This window comes from Olea europaea, chromosome 14 (assembly GCF_002742605.1).
Source record: "Olea europaea var. sylvestris chromosome 14, O_europaea_v1, whole genome shotgun sequence".
Taxonomy (NCBI): domain Eukaryota; kingdom Viridiplantae; phylum Streptophyta; class Magnoliopsida; order Lamiales; family Oleaceae; genus Olea; species Olea europaea.
In genome coordinates this window covers 8,482,905-8,503,347 of record NC_036250.1, presented here as the reverse complement: position 1 = coordinate 8,503,347, position 20,443 = coordinate 8,482,905, and positions in this window count along the sequence as shown.

The window sequence follows — 20,443 nt, the reverse complement described above, 5'->3', positions numbered from 1 at the left end:
CAAACTACCTCGATGACCACTCTGGTGATCATTCCGACGACCTCTCCGACTATTGCTCTGACATCGGAATGGCTTTGATGATAGAAAAATCTTCAAAAAATGATAACAATTTCTCTCTATGCCCCACTGTAAAAAAATCTCCAAAAATTTATATGTGACTAGATTTATTGTTTGTGATCATACTATCTAGAAAAAATTTCAAGCCACTAACATGTGTTATCTAATTGTGACCAAATTTGTGTTCAACGTGACGAATTGTGACTAAATTTGTATTCAGTGTGACTGCTCGTGACCAAGTCAGTATTAACTGTGACGATATGTGATCAAATTACAGTTGATCACAAAAAAAATACAATTAGTCACAACTTTCACAATAAACACATACTTACCCACAAAAAGTAACCACAAAAATTTTCACACACCGTAGACTAGTACGACAATCCACTACTAGTCACTACAACCTTCACCTTCAACTGTACAACATTCATTGACCTATGTTATTTGTGACTAATTATGACCAGCTTTGTCTTCATTGTGACTGTTAGTGACCGTATCAATCTAACTTGTGATCGTATGTAAACAAGTCACATACAATCACATTTAACATAGTTTTAGTTACAAGCAATCACAATAAAGATAGACTTGGTCACACTTGATTTTCATCGGCACCACCACTTTCGCACTACCACCACTCCAAACAACGTCAACTAAATATGCATCCACAGCACACACCTACCTATCACCACCGCATACAACCACCACCACCACCACCAACCGGATCTAAATTTAGAAACCTACTACACACCAGATCTGCACAATTGGTTAAACACCAATGCACACCGACAATATCATCACCACGTCGCCAACACTAATCACCATCGCCTAGTTTTCGCCTAGATTTTTGCAAGCATCACCACAGTAGCAATGGCGGCGAAGTAAGGGCTCTAATCGAACAAAGAACTCAACTCTCATCATGATCTGCAGTTACGATTTCTAGAGTCTCTGGCGATTTGGGTCATCGTAGGTGTGAGATCTACAAACTGCCAATGGATAGTGAAGAGCGCTACTTCGGTGATCGGAGGTCGACGAGGTCTTCGCGTTGCTATACGCACCATCTTCTACTCCGATCGCTCAAGAGGAGAGCCACCTTCTAGAGAGGGGGTGCGTGGGGAGTGAGAGAGAGAGAGAGGGTTTACTAGTTCCGGTTCCTGTTTTAAATTTTAAATTTCATTTACCACCTAAAATCTGAAATTTAAACTTAAAAATATTATTCAAGAAAACTAATATTTAATGGTAAGGTTGTAGGTAATTTTCTCCAAAATAAAACCCCACCCAAATCTAAATCTAAACATAAACAATAACCCATTAACTAAACCAAAACTAGATCCCATAAAAACATTGAACCAAACCCAACTCAATTCTCGCAGCCTAATCAAACTGAAATCTTGCCCAAACCCAAGCAATAACCTAACTTAATAGTAAACTCAAATCCAAACCAAAGCCCAGCTAACGTTAAGAATCAAACCGAACTAAAACCTAGCCCAACATTTAACCCATAACAAAACTAAAGCCTGGCCCAATTCTGAATTTAAACCCAAAGTGAAGACCAGCCCAACATTACCCAGACAAACTAAAGTCTACCCCAACACCGAACCATACACAAAATCACAACCCAATGCCCCCAAAGTAAACCATTCTCAAAACAAGGGAAATGCATGAAAGTAACCCAAATATGTTAGTCATTTTCCAAAATAACTTTTGACTTTTCTAAACATTTTGAATTACCTAAAATACCCTTAAACAAATATTAAAAACAACCCTTTACATAATAGAAATCTTCTATCTAAGTCCTTAAAAAATCTAACAAGTAATTTTTCTAAAAATTTGTGAGAATTATTAATGAATAATTATAAAATAGAAAAATCCAAATATAAGAGAGGACCATATAATATAAAAAAGGTTGTTAAAAATAAAAAAAAAATTAAGTTTGAAAAAGAAATTGATAAGATAGGATATCAAGAACAATTATATGTATCACAAGAAATATTAAAATGTTTCAAAGAAAACTTATTAGGAAATTTTGCTAAAAGAATTATAAGATCAATAATCATAAAAGATATACAAGATATAATAGATAAATTGGAAAAAAGAAAGAAAAATATCTCAAAATATGATATACCTTTTAGAACAGACATAGATATGATAACAGATATTGATATTATAAATTCTCAGATATTACTAGACTTTGAAGAATTACTTAAAAATTTATAAGAAGACTAATAAAAAAAAAATAGTTTACCACAAGCATACAAAAAATTAGTCTTTATTTTAAGATTTTATACACTTAATAGCAAAAATAAAAGAGTTTTTGGAATATTAAAATTTTAGATTTTTAAATTCATAATTATTAGATTTTTAGATTATTAGATTTTTGTTCGCTCATAGTAACACACGTCCTTTGGTATCAGAGCCAGAGAGATCATGAAAAAATAATTAAAAAAATATTAAGCATATATATATTTCACTTTATTATGGAAATCATAAAAATAAATAATTATTATCAGTGTATAGAAGAAAAAGGATATTATATATTTTACAACCCTATCCCTAATAAATTAAAAATAATAACATTATATATAACTAGGAATTTACCTAGAGAAATAAAGGAACAAATATTACATAAATTAATTATAGGATTTATCAAAGATAGACGTACATATGAAATAATTATCGAAATATTTGAAAATGAATTATACCAGAGAGAAATATATGAATCATCATAAAAATATAATGGAAAAAACAAAAAATATTTTAGAAAGGAAGTTAGAAAGAATAAGATTAATAAATAATAAAATTTTAGATGAATTATTAATACCTGGATAAATGACTAAAACTCAAGAAAAACAGATATTAAAATTAAAACAAGAAATGTATAAAGAAAAAGCAAGGTATTATGAAAAGTTAAAAGAACTAACAAGTATTGAAGTTATAAAACAAAACTATGATAAAATGATAAGAGATTGTAAAAATGCTGAGCATATTGCATTTAATTATTGTCAATCGAAAAATCGATAACAGAAGATGTCAATCAGTGAACATATGGAAGAATTAAAACATTTAATAAGAACATTAATAAATGATGTATAAGAAATAAAGAATGAAATAAAAGAAGCTAGAAATGATATAAATATATTGAAATTTGAAGTCAAAAAATTAAAAGAAAATGAAGAAAAGAATAATAGAATAGATAAAAAATTTATAGAAAAAGAAATAACCAAAATAAGGAAAAACATATTGAAAGAGAAAATATAATAATAGAAACAGGAAGCATGGATGATGAGTTTAAAAAAAATATATTACCTAAAATATTAGAAGAAGAGGAATCTAGAGAAAAAATGTTAAGTAAACATAAAATTAATGAAAATCAAGACAAAGAAAATGAATGAATAATTAGATCTACTTATAGATAATTTTGATCATTTAAGCCTAGAAAGTATAGATGATGAATACCAAATCTTAATGAATACTGGAGGAGGACCTAATCCAGTAGGAACCTCTAAACAAGAATCAATAGATCCAGATGAAAATTATGCTCCGATGTATAATAAATCATATAAGCAATTTTATGATAAAATAAGAGATAAACAACCGTCTAAAGGAAATAAATATAGTAATAAATTTGAATTAAATAATAGTTATGATAAACCTGTTAACCATGGAGGAACAAAATTAGACTTAGATTGCAAAATAGACACTAAGAAAGCTTTAATAACTTGGGTAGATTCAATAATATTATTCTTTTTATATAATAAAGATGATACATAGGAAAATACTGAAAGAAGAATATATTTTTTAATTGCATCTTTTGAAGGAACTGTTAGAAATTGGTGGGAAGGAATTAGTAGTGATACAAAATCATTAATAAAAAAAATATACAAACAGAAATAATAAAATCAGATAAACTAGGAATAGAAAGATTGGTAGAATACATTGCAGATGAATTCTTAGGGGAAAATTGGCTAAGAAATTATGAAGAAGAAGCAATACGAGAAAAAGATAATGCAAGAGTTAAGCTAATTAATTTAACAATTTGTGATATGTGTAAAATTAAGGAATATACTTGTGAATTCAAGGATTACTATTATACTCAATTTTATAGTAATGAAAATCAAGAAGTATATCAAGATATGTATTATAATAAATTACCAGGATCATGGAAAATATATTTTAAAATAGAATTTGAAAAATATATTAAAGAAAATATAGGAATACCTAGAACACTAGGATTAAGAATAAAATTCTTATTTGAAAGACTTGCATATATATGTCAATAAAGACAATTATTGAAAAAATCAGAAAAATTAACTAGAATATGTTGTGAAAATATGGAAAAACCTACAAGATGGGGATGTAATTCTGAAAAAAGAAATAAAAGAAAGTATAAAAACAGAAAGTTTAAAAAATATAGAAACTTTAAGAAAAATACATAAAACCTGGAAGAAAATATTACAAAAGAAAAAATAATATACAGAAAAATAAACCTTATAAGAAAGATAAGAAACAATGTAAGTGTTGGAATTGTGGAGAAATAAGCCACATAAGTCCAGATTGCACAAAGAAAAAAGTAAGAATATTACAGAGAGATTATTTTGAAATAGAAAGCGAATTAAGTGAAATATCTGATATTGAAAATTATAATAATCAAGAAATATTTATAAATGAAGCAGATTCAGAAGATAATGGATCAGAATCTGAATAGAGAAATTGAAGAAATAGAAAATAATAATATAGAAATCCAAGAATATGAAGGAATAGAAAGTTATGGATTAAATGTAACTTTTGATAATAATAAATTCAAGAAGATACAAAAGTTATCCTTAGATTTGAAAATAGGAAAATGAGAAATTTTAGATAGAATATGGAGAAGAGAAAGAATAGCAATAAATGAATATCATAAGATTGAAAAAACTATAGATGTTAGGACAACTCAGAGAACACATAAAATAAATCTTTTAACAAAAAGTACAGTATCAGAATTATTATCAAAAATAAGCAAAAAGTATAGTGAAAAGATCCAATATGTTTGTTTAGCAAGAATACGAATAATATTTAAATCCTTATTTAGAGAAGGAATAGATTCACCATTAACTGTAAGTTTACATAATGGAAGAATTATAAATCTTGGAGATGGTCATTTAGGAACTTTAGAAGGAAATTTAACACATCAAAAGCTAATATTTACTTGTTACCTAAAATATTGTGTCTTATTGAAAGATAAAAACTTTAATGAAATCTTAGGATTACATTTCAAATTACATAGAAATGATATAATGGAACCAGGAGATCAAATTATGATTATGGAATATAGGGCATTATCTGCATTTACTAATTCCAATTATGGGAATATTTATTCCAAATAAACCATACATAGAAATTCATAAGGAATGCAAGGATATTAGTAGAATAGTGGAACCAAACAAACAAATAAATCTTATTCCAGAAGAATATGAATTTAATATAACTAAAAATAAGTCGGAAATAACAGAGTTTAGAGAAGAAGAAAATTATAAAATAACATTTCACAATGGAAGATTGATAAAGAAATCAAAAAGTCTTAAACTACCTAATAAAAAAGAATATTTAGGATAAACTAGTGGTATAAAAGAAATAAAACCTTATGGAAATATGAAAATAGAAGGAAAATATTTCAACGGTAGAAGATATATAAAAGGACCAAATATATTGATAGATACAGGAGCCGGTGAATGTCATATGGCTGCAAATAAAAATGAAGGATTAATGACTTACAAGACAGAACCATATGAATACGGGAATTTTGATGGACAACTATATGCTACAAAATTAAAGGTAAAAGTACCAATAAAAATAGGTGGGATTGATCTTTTAGTACCTTGTTATTTGGATGAAAGTATGGATATTGAACCTCATATATTATTAGGAATGAGTTTCTTAAATGGATTAGAAGATTATAGTATAAAAAGAGAAGGATTATATATAACTTATAAAGGACAAACTATATTATGTAGAATAGGAAGTGGATGAATAATCAAATTAGTTTTCCATTGGCAGTATATATATAAGTTACTATAGTAGAAACGAATATAACAACTTGTGCTTTGATTGATACAGGAAGTGATATAACAATTTTTAAAAATTTCTTAATAAAATCATGGAATAAAAATAGTAAAATAAAGATAATAGGAGTGACTGGAGAAAGTACTCAAATAATTGATAGTGCTGAAAAAGTTAATATAATACTTGGTAGTAAACAAGTTATAATAAATAAAGTATATAATTATAATAAGTTAGAATGTGATATATTATTAAGAAATGATTTTATCCAACAATTTCAATAGTATAAACAAAATAATTACACGATAATGTTACAAACACCTTGTGCACATCTATTAAAAATACCAAGAGAATTTAGACCCTACAGAGTTCAGTCAGCCCAGCGTGGTGATAAATAGGAAAAAAGACCAATAGTACAAGATGAACTAAAAAATAAAAAACTATCATATAAAAAGATCCTAAAAACAGAAATAGAGATAAGTATGGAGAAAATTATAGAACAATTAGAAAAAATTTATGGAGAAAATCAATTATTATTTTGGAAACCATATCATCCTATAGTTAAAATAGAATTAACAGAAAATGTTATAATAAGAGTTAGACCAATGATGTATACCTTACAGAATATGCAAGAATTTAAAAGTCAGATAAAAGAACTATTAGAACAAAAGTTAATTAGACCCAGTAATGGACCTCATAGTAGTCCAGCTTTTATGGTTATGAAACATTCTGAGCAGGTTAGAGGAAAAGCTAGAATGGTAATAAATTATAAAGAATTAAATAAATATACTAAATTTGATGGTTACTTTTTTACCAAATAAAGAAGTCCTAATAAACCTTGTAAAAGGAAAATAATATTATTCCAAATTTGATTGTAAATCAGGATTTTGGCAAATAAAAATGGAAGAAGATAGTATACAATATACAGCTTTTAGTACACCTCAAGGAAAACATGAATGGTTAGTTATGCCATTTGGTCTAAAAAATGCACCACAAATATTTCAAAGAAAAATGGATAATATATTCAAAAAGTATAGTAATTTTCTTATTGTTTATATTGATGATATACTAATATGCTCTAATAATAAAAAAGAGCATAGGAATCATTTATTACAATTTATAAATGAATGCAAAAAGGAAGGAATTGTACTTTCTAAAAAGAAATCTATAATAGAGAAACAAGAAATAGATTTTCTAGGATTATCAATAGATAGAAAAGGAATAAAATTACAGACTCATATATCTAAAAAGATAGAAAGCTTTCCAGATGAATTAAAATCCAAAGAACAAATATAAATTTTTTTAGGATGTTTAAACTATGTTGAAGGATTTATTCAAAATCTCTCAAAAAAGAGACATAAGATACAAATTCTATTTAGGAAAATAAATACTAAAGGTTGGAATAAAGAACATACTGAAATTGTTAAATCATTAAAAGAAGAATGTAAAAATTTACCAAAATTAAGATTAACAGATGAAAAAAATAATCTAATTGTCAATACTGATGTCTCGGATAAATATTGGGCAGCTATATTAAAAACAGATTTAAATGAAATATGCAGATATATTCAAGTGGAACTTTTAACCAAGCAGAAATAAATTATACTACTCATGAAAAAGAATTACTAGCAATTATTAGAGGAATAAAAAAGTTTTCATTATTCCTTTTATCTAAAAAATTTGTTGTTGAAACTGATAATTCTCAAGTTGCAGGACTTATTAGAAATAAGTTACCTATGGAACCTCAATATAGGAGGTTACACAGATGGCAAGCATATTTATCATTCTACAATTTTGATATTATTCATATTAAAGGAATAAATAACTATCTTGCAGATTTTTTGAGCAGGAATATCGAATTTGGAGATGGATAATATCAAAAATTCATTAATAGACGTCAACAGACGAATGAAATTCCTCATGGAAGAATCTGAAGATATGAAAATTGGAATTGAGCAATTAGAGGAAATGGCAGAATCTATCCAACAAAATGTCAAATTGTTGGTGGAAATCTCTAATTCTCATTCCAAATATACCAAAGAATTGAATGACAGAATTGTTGATATTACTTCACAATTCGAGTCATTAGATACCAAATAGGAAATACCAATTGATACAATCTCAAAAATACAAACAGGTACACAGCCAGGAAACAGCAGTGGACCCAGCAATATCAAACGAGACATAGCAAGTCCCCGGAAAGTGACTATAAAAAATGGTGATGAACATACAAAAGTTATAAGAATCAAAACTGATGAAGATGATGATACTCCTTTATCATCAAAAGAAGAAGAATATAGATCATTTGCCAAAATTGTGTATAAATTGGAAGAAAATGAATCTTATTTAATTGCATCAGGAGATCATGTTTATCCCAGATTAATAATTACCAAAGATGCAGACCCTTTCATGGTCAAAATGGCAGCAGATTATGGATTTCTGGATTTGATCTATCCAGGAAAAGATTTAAAAGAAATTGAAAAATTTGATGATATATTCAGGGCAGAAGTTTCAGAATTTGCCAAAGGAAGGTCGATTTATATCAAATTTTATTTAATAAGTCCCGAAGTTGATGGAAGGATATACTATCCTGCTGAACATATTATCACAATTGGATATGTTGGCCGAGATTTTCAGATTGAAGTTGACCGAAATAATAAACCTTTGCCTAAAATCAATAAATCATGGATAAAATTTCGGAGAGTTTTGGGGATGAAAGTTCTTAACAACATTACAAAGAATTTATATGATAAAAAATTCAGATGCTTGTGCCAATATGAAGGATGGACACTCCTTACAAATAATGGAAAAGAAAAATCTACCATTCTGAAAGAATATATCCAGAAATTTGATACTCATCAAATTAGTGGAAGTCCAACAACAATCCAAGAATCATGCAGATTGAGGGAATGCCCTACATGTAGACAAAATTGAAAGATTGATGAATGGAAAAGAACCTACCACTACCAAAGCATCTAGCCAGCTGCATATGAAGACAAAGATGGAAAAGCAATAATAGAAAAGCACCTAGCCAGTTACATATGGAGCCAAAGATGAAAAGGCAATAATAGAATAAAAGATGACCCTTTGATAAAAAAAACAAAAAATGCATGTAAAAATGTAGACCTCAGGAGGAAAAGAATAAAGAGGCATGTGAGCATTTTCAAAATTATGATGTATGCAATGATGTAATAGATCAATAATAGTAAGTTTGAGTCATGTATAAATAGAGGTCTTTGGAGAAAGATGGATCATCTCGAGTTAGAAACCATTCTCTTTCCTTAAGCTTTCTTCAAAACCAGTTTTTCTGAAAACCCCTTGTATACAATAGAAATCTTGTATAAATCATTATAGAAATAAAATCCCAATCTTTTGATATCAGAAAAATATGAGTTTTTAAACTTCCTATCCCATAGATTCTTGATAGATTGAAGAAAATAATCTCTTTCTTATTTTAACAAAGAGAATTTTCTTTACGTAATATCTTTACTCTTAATTCTAAGAAAAGATACAGTGAGGGCAGAAGCTGAAATAGCAGAATTCCCATTGAGGCAAAAGGCCGTTTGAGGGAACATTTTGCAGATTCAGAGCCTGAAGGTCACTCGGTTCTAAGAATACAGATTTAAGATCAAAAGTAAGGTAAAATTATTGCCTTTGTTAAATTTAGAAAGAATTCTTCTAATATCTTGAAAGAATCGTAGGGATTATTACTTTTCATGTTTGCAAAAAACTTATTTAACATGTTATTATTATTCATAAAATTTGCAAAGAATTATCTGAATAATGCTAGGTTATACAATTAAAGGATTAGATAATCTGGTAGAAAAACTATTAAGAAAAATAAGAAATATTTTTGCTCAACTAGAGACTATGGATATTTCATCTAAGGAATATGATAATTTTAGTCAATTACATGATAATTATATTACAGATTATGCTAATTTATTAGATCAAAGGATGGAACTATATATTAAAACCCAAAATGAGAGAAATAGAGAAATTTTAGAACTATTCCAATATATTAAGGATATCTTGTGCAAAATATGACAAATCACTTCATTAAGGGTATTATAGACATTTTACCAAAAATAAATAGTGGCAGGTCATTTAGAAAAATTTCCCTCAAAACAAACCCATCCACACCAGAAACAGCCTTTTTTAAGGGTCTAACTACTTGACAGCTCGGTGTACAGTCCGTTCGCAAGAGGGCTCACGATTTTTTTATTGGGTTCGAGCCCTCTTTTTTGTAAGAGGGCTGAACATCGAGCTTTCAATCTCGGCGTACAATCAACAAATTCCCTTTTTAAAACTCTCATCCAATAACCACAGGGGGAATTTGGCCAGATGACCCACTTGGACAATGATTTTGGACAAATAGCCTTTGACCATCATTAAAATGGAACAAAAAAATTTAAAATGTTTTAATTGATAAAATGACAAAATTGTCCTTCAATTTATATCAAATTATTCACCCAACTTCTTTCATTTCACCTTCTTCTTTCTTCTTCCCTTTTCCTGTGAAACCCTATTCCCCAAACTTGAATTCCAAACCCATCTTCTTCACCTTAATTTTCACTATATTTCAATATTACAAAAAAATTTTCTTTGACTCTAGTTTATTTCATATTACTTTACCCTCTCTTTGGTACAAGTTAAGACAACAAAAAAGGTAATTTTTTCTACGATTTTTTTTCTTTTTTGTTATTTTAAAATGTGATTTTGTGCTTCCATTACTATAGTTTTATAATAAAAATTTGTAAAAATTGCATTTTTTTTATGATTTCGTGATTTATTTGTATATTTAGTTTAGTTTTAGCTGAGTTTTTTTTAATGTGAATGGATTTTTGATACATTTGGGGTTTTGAAGATGATGGGTTAAAAAAAAATTCATTTACTGGCATTGCTATAAATCGAAATTGTGATATGTAAACGTGCTTGTTCTTTGATATGCTTTGAAACTTAGAGAGTTGCATTAAGAATAATTTGATTTAAATAATTCGGCATTTTTAGGAAAATTCTTTATATTATGTTTTACTGTAATTCCTATTTTATGTGAGTTCTGTTATTAAACTTTACACTTGTTGATTTCAGAATTTTTTCATATTATATTTAGCCTATTTTTACCACAGTACCCTTATTTGTAGATTGGAATTTCACCTACTAAATAATGTATATAAGTTTGCAATTTAAAAGGTTGTGTTTCCCCTTGACTTTATTGAATCATTTTATTCTTTATTTGCGTAAACGTTGTATCATTACGCCTACATTGATTATTACTTGATTTGACTTTGATTTACCTGTTGTTCCAAGAAAGAGAACTAGCATTGAAATCGTTTAAAAGTGGAAACACACTAATTTTGGTTGTGATAGATATGGCAGGTCATGGCCTTGATATTCCCTACATTGCTCACGTATCAACAAAGCCACCAGCTGATTTGATAAGCCAATCAAGAGGTACCCATTGGCTGATTTGGTTTACAAGTCGAGCTCCATATAGAGGTAAAAGTAGACGTGGTGTGGGCATTTTGGTGGTCGTGATTTTAGAAGTGATAACTCTTATACTCGGAGTGGGGAAAGCACATATTAGTACAGTGGTAGTGGTTGAAATAATGTTAATTATAGTGGTGGGGGGGTATGATTCTAGTGTAACTAGAGCTTAGGATTAGCGTTTTACAGTACCCCTCAAAATTATTTTGTTTCAAGGTATATATATTTTTCACTCGAGTTTGAGAATTTTGATATTTTGAAGAATGTAAAAAAGTTGTAGATTACATTTGAAAATGCGCATATCAATAGGATGACTTTATTCCAGGAGATGAATTTTTTCTATATGATATGTTTGTCTTTTGTTAAATATTGACGTGTATCTTTATTGTGTTATGTCTCAAAAAAAGACATAAGTGTCATTTCTGGACTTATAAGTGTATATGAGAACGGCACAAGTGACATTGCATAAATTATAAACTTTCATTAAAACAATACAAGTGTTGTTGTTGGACTTATATAAGTATCTATGAGGGTGGAACAAATGTCGTTACAAGCAAATGGGTTAACTTAGTTCAATACTCCATATTCTATGTCACATGATATAGTTTTCTTGCATAATTTAGAGATCTAGTGCTTGACGATGAAAGGTCATCGAGAACGATACTTGTGTCGTTACTAAGATGAAAAGTTCTAAGAGAATGGCACAAGTGTTGTTTAGAGGATGAAAAAGTCATTGAGAACGACACTTGTGTCGTTACTGATCTTGAAAAGATATAGAGAACGACACAACTGCCGTATAGTGACAAACTTAATAACGAGTATGACACAAGCGACGATAATATTCATATAACTCAAGATAGGGAGAACGACACAAGTAGCATTATAAAGACAAAAACATGTTCATAAGAACGGCACAAGTGTCGTTACCGCTTATAAAACGACTCTTGTGCCGTTACTGGATTGAGATAAAACATTAAAACGGTGTAACTGTCGTTATGTTTAAACTAGTCGCTATCACGTGTGCTGCACGAATTTTGTATTTATTATATTTTTATTAGTGTATGAATTTTGATTTTTTTTGAAAGTTTTAGAAGCAATATCTAAAAATATTTTCATAATATAAGAAAATAATTATAAATTATTTTTACAATTGTATAACAGTATGTTATCTAGAAAAATATGCTTGTATATTTCATGTTTGAATAAGAAATATACAAACTATTTTGTTTGTATTCTTTGATAGTGTTGATATGATTGAATTGAATGTGAAGATTATATTTTTAAATTTTATACATTTATAACAAATTATAAATCCATATATGCAGTTTACCGTATATGTTGCCTACCGTATTTGTAGCATACCGTATTTGTAAACAACTTACCGTATTTGCAATTTACCGTATTTACAGTCTACCGTATTTGCAAACAACTTACGGTATTTGCAGCCTACCGTATTTGCAAACAACTTACCGTATTTTTACATTACTGTATTTTCATCTTACCGTATACGCTGCCTACCGTATTTACAGCTTACCGTATTTACAAACAACTTACCATATTTTCACCTTACCATATATGTTGCCTACGGTATTTGCAACTTACCGTATATGCTGCCTACCGTATTTGCAGTGTATTTTTATATAACGATTTTTGCACTTACAAATACCGAGAGTGCAGAGCACTGTATATTCACTTACCAAACCGAATTTCAAAAAAAAATTCAGATTTTTATTTTTTCAATATAAGCATAAAATAAATATTTTTCAATAGAAGGTCCGATCTTTGAGGTCGACGCGGAGGAAATGAAGCGAAAAATGTGATAAATCAACAGAACGACATAAGTGTCGTTTTGTCAATAAACACGAGTTTGAACAGCTACGAGGTTTTCGGGCCCCCTATATTCAAGAAGTTGAATTCATTTGAGTCTCGAGATGGACATGTCGCTTACATAATTTGGGAGATACCTTTAACTTTGATTTTCTAACGAATGTGGATGGTGACTTGTGATTTCACTGAAATCCATACCAATTCTCCCGTTATCCGTCACGTAATCAATAATTCTGACTTTCTTAAGTTAGGATGTCCAATCTTTGATGTTGACGCGTAGGAAATGAAGCAAAAAATGGGAGAAACTAACAGAACGACACAAGTGTTGTTAAACGACACTTGTGTCGTTCTGTCAATAAACACGAGTTTGAGCAGTCACGAGCCTTCCAGGCCCTTGTATTCGACAAGTTGAACTCGTTTGAGTTGCTAGGTAGACATGTCGATCACATAATTTGAGAGATACCCTCATTACTTTGGTTTTCTAATGAATGTGGATGGTGACTTGTGATTTCACCGAAATCCATGCCAATTCCCCATTATCCGATACGTAATTAATAATTTGACTTTCTTAAATTAGGAGGTCCGATCTTTGAGGTCGACGCGGAGGAAAGGAATTGAAAAATGGTAGAAATCAACAGAACGACACAAGTGTTGTTAAACGACACTTGTGTCGTTCTGTCAATAAACACGAGTTTGAGCAGCCACGATCCTTCCAGGCCCTTGTATTCGACAAGTTGAATTCATTTGAGTCGCTAGGTAGACATGTCGATCACATAATTTGAGAGATACCCTCATTATTTTGGTTTTCTAACGAATGTGGATGGTGACTTGTGTTTTCACCGAAATCCATGCCAATTCCCCATTATTTGATACGTAATCAATAATTCTGACTTTCTTAAGTTAAGAGGTCCAATCTTTGAGGTCGACGCAGAGGAAAGGAAGCGAAAAATGGTAGAAATCAACAAAACGACACAAGTGTCTGTCAAACGACACTTGTGTCGTTCTGTCAATAAACACGAGTTTGAGCAGCCACGATCCTTCCAGGCCCTTGTATTCGACAAGTTGAATTCATTTGAGTCGCTAGGTAGACATGTCGATCAGATAATTTGAGAGATACCCTCATTACTTTGATTTTCTAACGAATGTAGATGGTGACTTGTGATTTCACCGAAATCCATGCCAATTCCCCATTATCCGATACGTAATCAATAATTCTGACTTTCTTAAGTTAGGATGTCCAATCTTTAAGGTTGACGCGTAGGAAATGAAGCAAAAAATGGGATAAACCAACAGAACGACACAAGTGCTGTTAAACGACACTTGTGTCGTTCTGTCAATAAACACGAGTTTGAGCAGTCACGAGCCTTCCAGGCCCTTGTATTCGACAAGTTGAACTCGTTTGAGTCGCTAGGTAGACATGTCGATCACATAATTTGAGAGATACCCTCATTACTTTGGTTTTCTAACGAATGTAGATGGTGACTTGTGATTTCACCGAAATCCATGCCAATTCCTCATTATCCGATACGTAATCAATAATTCTGACTTTCTTAAATTAGGAGGTCCGATCTTTGAGGTCAACGCGGAGGAAAGGAATCGAAAAATGGTAGAAATCAACAGAACGACACAAGTGTTGTTAAACGACACTTGTGTCGTTCTGTTAATAAACATGAGTTTGAGCAGCCACGAGCCTTCCAGGCCGTTGTATTCGACAAGTTGAACTCATTTGAGTCGCTAGGTAGACATGTCGATCACATAATTTGGGAGATACCTTCATACTTTGATTTTCTAACGAATGTGGATGGTGACTTGTGATTTCACTGAAATCCATACCAATTCTCCCGTTATCCGTCACGTAATCAATAATTCTGACTTTCTTAAGTTAGGAGGTCCGATCTTTGAGGTCGACGCGGAGGAAAGGAAGCGAAAAATGGTAGAAATCAACAGAACGACACAAGTGTTGTTAAACGACACTTGTGTCGTCCTGTCAATAAACACGAGTTTGAGCAGCCACGAGCCTTCCATGCCCTTGTATTTGACAAGTTGAACTCGTTTGAGTTGCTAGGTAGACATGTCGATCACATAATTTGGGAGATACCTTCATTACTTTGATTTTCTAATGAATGTGGATGGTGACTTGTGATTTCACCGAAATTCATGCCAATTTCCCAGTATCCGATACGTAATCAATAATTCTGACTTTCTTAAGTTAGGAGGTCCGATCTTTGAGGTCGACGCGGAGGAAAGGAATAGAAAAATGGTAGAAATCAACAGAATGACACAAGTGTTGTTAAACGACACTTGTGTCGTTCTGTCAATAAACACGAGTTTGAGCAGCCACGAGCCTTCCAGGCCGTTGTATTCGACAAGTTGAACTCATTTGAGCCGCTAGATAGACATGTCGATCACATAATTTGAGAGATACCCTCATTACTTTGGTTTTCTAACGAATGGAGATGGTGACTTGTGATTTCACCGAAATTCATGCCAATTCCCCATTATCCGATACGTAATCAATAATTCTGACTTTCTTAAGTTAGAAGGTTCGATCTTTGAGGCCGACGCGGAGGAAAGGAATCGAAAAATGGTAGAAATCAACAGAACGACACAAGTGTTGTTAAACGACACTTGTGTCGTCCTGTCAATAAACACGAGTTTGAGCAGCCACGAGCCTTCCATGCCCTTGTATTTGACAAGTTGAACTCATTTGAGTCGCTAGGTAGACATGTCGATCACATAATTTGAGAGATACCTTCATTACTTTGATTTTCTAACGAATGTGGATGGTGACTTGTGATTTCACCGAAATTCATGCCAATTTCCCATTATCTGATACGTAATCAATAATTCTGACTTTCTTAAGTTAGGAGGTCCGATCTTTGAGGTCGACGCGGAGGAAAGGAATCGAAAAATGGTAGAAATCAACAGAACGACACAAGTGTTGTTAAACGACACTTGTGTCGTTCTGTCAATAAACACGAGTTTGAGCAACCACGAGCCTTCCAGGCCGTTGTATTCGACAAGTTGAACTCATTTGAGCCGCTAGGTAGACATGTCGATCACATAATTTGAGAGATACCCTTATTACTTTGGTTTTTTAACGAATGTAGATGGTGACTTGTGATTTCACCGAAATCCATGCCAATTCCCCATTATCCGATACGTAATCAATAATTCTGACTTTCTTAAGTTAGAAGGTTTGATCTTTGAGGTCGACGCGGAGGAAAGGAATCGAAAAATGGTAGAAATCAACAGAACGACACAAGTGTTATTAAACGACACTTGTGTCGTTCTGTTAATAAACACGAGTTTGAGCAGCCACGAGCATTCCAGGCCCTTGTATTCGACAAGTTGAACTCATTTGAGTCGCTAGGTAGACATGTCGATCACATAATTTGAGAGATACCCTCATTACTTTGGTTTTATAACGAATGTGGATGGTGACTTGTGATTTCACCGAAATCCATGCCAATTTCCCATTATCCGATACGTAATCAATAATTCTGACTTTTTTTAAGTTAGGAGGTCCGATCTTTGAGGTCGACGCAGAGGAAATGAAGTGAAAAATGAGATAAATCAATAGAACGACACAAGTGCTGTTAAACGGCACTTGTGTCGTTTTGTCAATAAACACGAGTTTGAGCTGTCACGAGCCTTCCGGGCCCCTGTAGTCGAGAAGTTGAACTCATTTGAGTCGCGAGATGGACATGTAGTTTACATAATTTGGGAGATACCCTCATTACTTTGGTTTTATAACGAATGTGGATGGTGACTTGTGATTTCAGTGAAATCGATGCCAATTCCTCCGTTATCCGTCACGTAATTAATAATTCTGACTTTCTTAAATTAGGAGGTCCAATCTTTGAAGTCGACGAGGAGGAAATGAAGCGAAAAATGGGAGAAATCAACAGAACGACACAAGTGCTGTTAAACGGCACTTGTGTCGTTCTGTTAATAAACACGAGTTTGAGCAGTCACGAGTCTTTCGGGCCCTGTATTCGAGAACTTGAACTTATTTGAGTCGCGAGATCGACATGTCGCTCACATAATTTGGGAGATACCCTCATTACTTTGGTTTTCTAACGAATGTGGATGGTTACTTGTGATTTCACCGAAATCCATGCCAATTCTCTCTTTATCCGTCACATAATCAATAATTCTGACTTTCTTAAGTTAGGAGATCCGATCATTGAGGTCGATGTGCGGATGAAATGAAGGGAAAAATGAGATAAATCGACAGAACGACACAAGTGCCGTTAAACGGCACTTGTGTCGTTCTTTCAATAAACACGAGTTTGAGTAGCCACGAGCCTTCCGGACCCCTATATTCGAGAAGTTGAACTCATACGAGTGGCGAGATGTACATGTTGCTCACATAATTTGGGAGATACCCTCATTACTTTAGTTTTCTAATGAATGTGGATGGTGACTTGTGATTTCACCAACGCGATATCTACAATCTATGCCAATTCTTCTCTTATTTGTTACGTAATTAATAATTTTGACTTTCTTAAGTTAGGAGGCCCGATCCTTAAGATCGACGCGGTGAAAATAAAGCGAAATATAGGAGAAACCAACAGAACAATATAGATGCCATTAAACGTCACTTGTGTCGTTCTGTCGATAAACACGAGTATGAGCAGTCACACGCCTTCCAGACCTCGATATTCCATAATTTCAACTCATGTAATTTGCGAAATGGACATGCCGCTCACATAATTTGAAAGATATTCTCATTGCTTGGACAAGATGAAAAATGAAAACAACACTAGTGATGTTACTGTTATGAAAACAGTACAAGTGTCGTTACTTATGTAAACACGATACGAATAATTGATAACTTGTATATTTAAAAATAAATTGTTACTAGATCAATGATATTTAATATCTAAACATCATTTCTATATTTTTTAGGTAAAATACTCGAAATGGTACCGTGATATTTTGTTATAACAAAAAATAAATATCTATCATTATGACTTCATCGATTCAAGTATATATTAAAATAATATGAAAATAGTTACAATATTTAAATTATCAAAGTAACCACAATATATTATCAATAAGAGACAGATCATAACAGATAATGGTTGTACTGTCACTTTACATAGAGGATAACGACTGTAGTGTCGTTCTACACTATAGATAACGACTGGACTATCGTTTCCAATCGTTATCGTCCAATAGTGCGGACGATACAAATATAGACCAAATGAGAAAATAAAATCAATTAAAATATCATTTTATACTATATTAAACAATAAAAGTACCAATGTAAATGAGATTTTTAAAAATACCTTTCTTTTTTCTTTAAATATAGTGGAAATCTCAATGTAGATAATATAGATAATAAAATTCTTGTTCAAATGCTCACAATGTTGGAGAAGATAGAAGAAAAATACAATAAATATCAAGATTTTAGGAAAGAAATCACAGGGAAAACAGGTTAATGCATTTTGTAGATGAATTGAGGGATTTAATTGAATTGAAAGAGGTATTTAGGTATTTTCCATGATGATGATATTTTTGATATTTGACATTATTTGTTTATTGTATTTTATAAATGAAGGCCATTTGACCAAGAAACATTGAAGGAATGTTATTTTATCAAAATCATTGTTTGACTAGGCTTTTTTATCAAATCCCCCAAACCACAGTCCTAACTACCTTTATTAGCTACTCATGGTTGTCATTCCGCATTCTGCCTCCTCTGTCGTTGAGTCACAGTAAAGTCAATGGTCGGGGCCGCCGCATGATATTACCAGCTTTGTGTGCCGCATGGGTGTTCCAGCTGTTGCGGGAGTTTGGCCACCGCTCTGACGGGGAGACCATTTAGTGAAACCCCTCAAATCATCGCTGCCACCTTCATCTGTCTCGATCCCCCTGCTTTCCTTACAGAGTGCTGCAACCTGTGTGTATCTAATAAGGGTGGAGTTTGATGCCAATGCTCTGCAGAATTGACAAAACCTAATGATTTGGGGGTGAGCATGAAGGGATTGGGTTATAGTGTATTTGGCGGTACAATGGGTCTGCTGCTTGCCATATATAAGTTGAAAATTTTCCTTTTCATAAAGGAGGATTTTTCTTGATAAAGTAAAAAGGGACTTTGCAGGTGCTGTAGATTTTATTTTATTTGCTAACTGTCAATAAAATTGTGCTAAGTAAAAGTCCGTACAAATTATTTGAAAATTTCCCTTTATGTCATTGTTCTAAGCTTCGTGTACACCAGCCCTCTCACAACGTGAGGAGACTCACATGAATTTTATAATTGTGGACCCCTTTCAGTGTAAGAGGGATGTAAGAGTATACAACAATTACAAGCACTATTGTTGTTCTTTGATATGGTGTTTTAGCCCTATTTTTATGAAAAAATGTATTTTAAAATAGTAAATTAATGAATAATGTGTAGTTGAAAAATAATTTTTTTGATTTACGTAAAATATTATTTGGGCAGTGCTGGTCGAACAATCCCCTGAATGTTTAGGGGATTGTTCAAGTTCATTTTCCATATTATATTAATGAAGAATGTGTGATTGAAAAGAAGAGAGAGAGAAATGTATTTTGAAAAAAAATGAGAATCAAACACAGCCTAAAAAATGATGATTGCTGTCTAATCTAATTTTGTAAAGTAGATTGCAATTTATATCTGTCATTGGACGTAAAGACTTTATTTGAGCTCCATATATATATATATTAAATTCATTTTCAATTACATATTCTTCCATAAAGTAACATTACACGTAATTCAAAACTTTATATTAATTATAATATATATTATAAAAAAAATCATTATTTCAACATATATATTTTCCTAAAAAATTCATCTTAATGAAGTCAATTAGGGGCATAATTTTAAGAAAATGCGTCTTATAAATACACTACAACATATTTACATTTATAGTCCTAACTCAATATAAAAAAAAGATACAGTATTGTTGAAGCTGTTTTTCCTCGATGTTTTCCCACCCATTCTTCCTCACCAACCCTACCCACAGGCTCAATAATCCTTGTTGGAGCAGATGATTAAATAAATTAA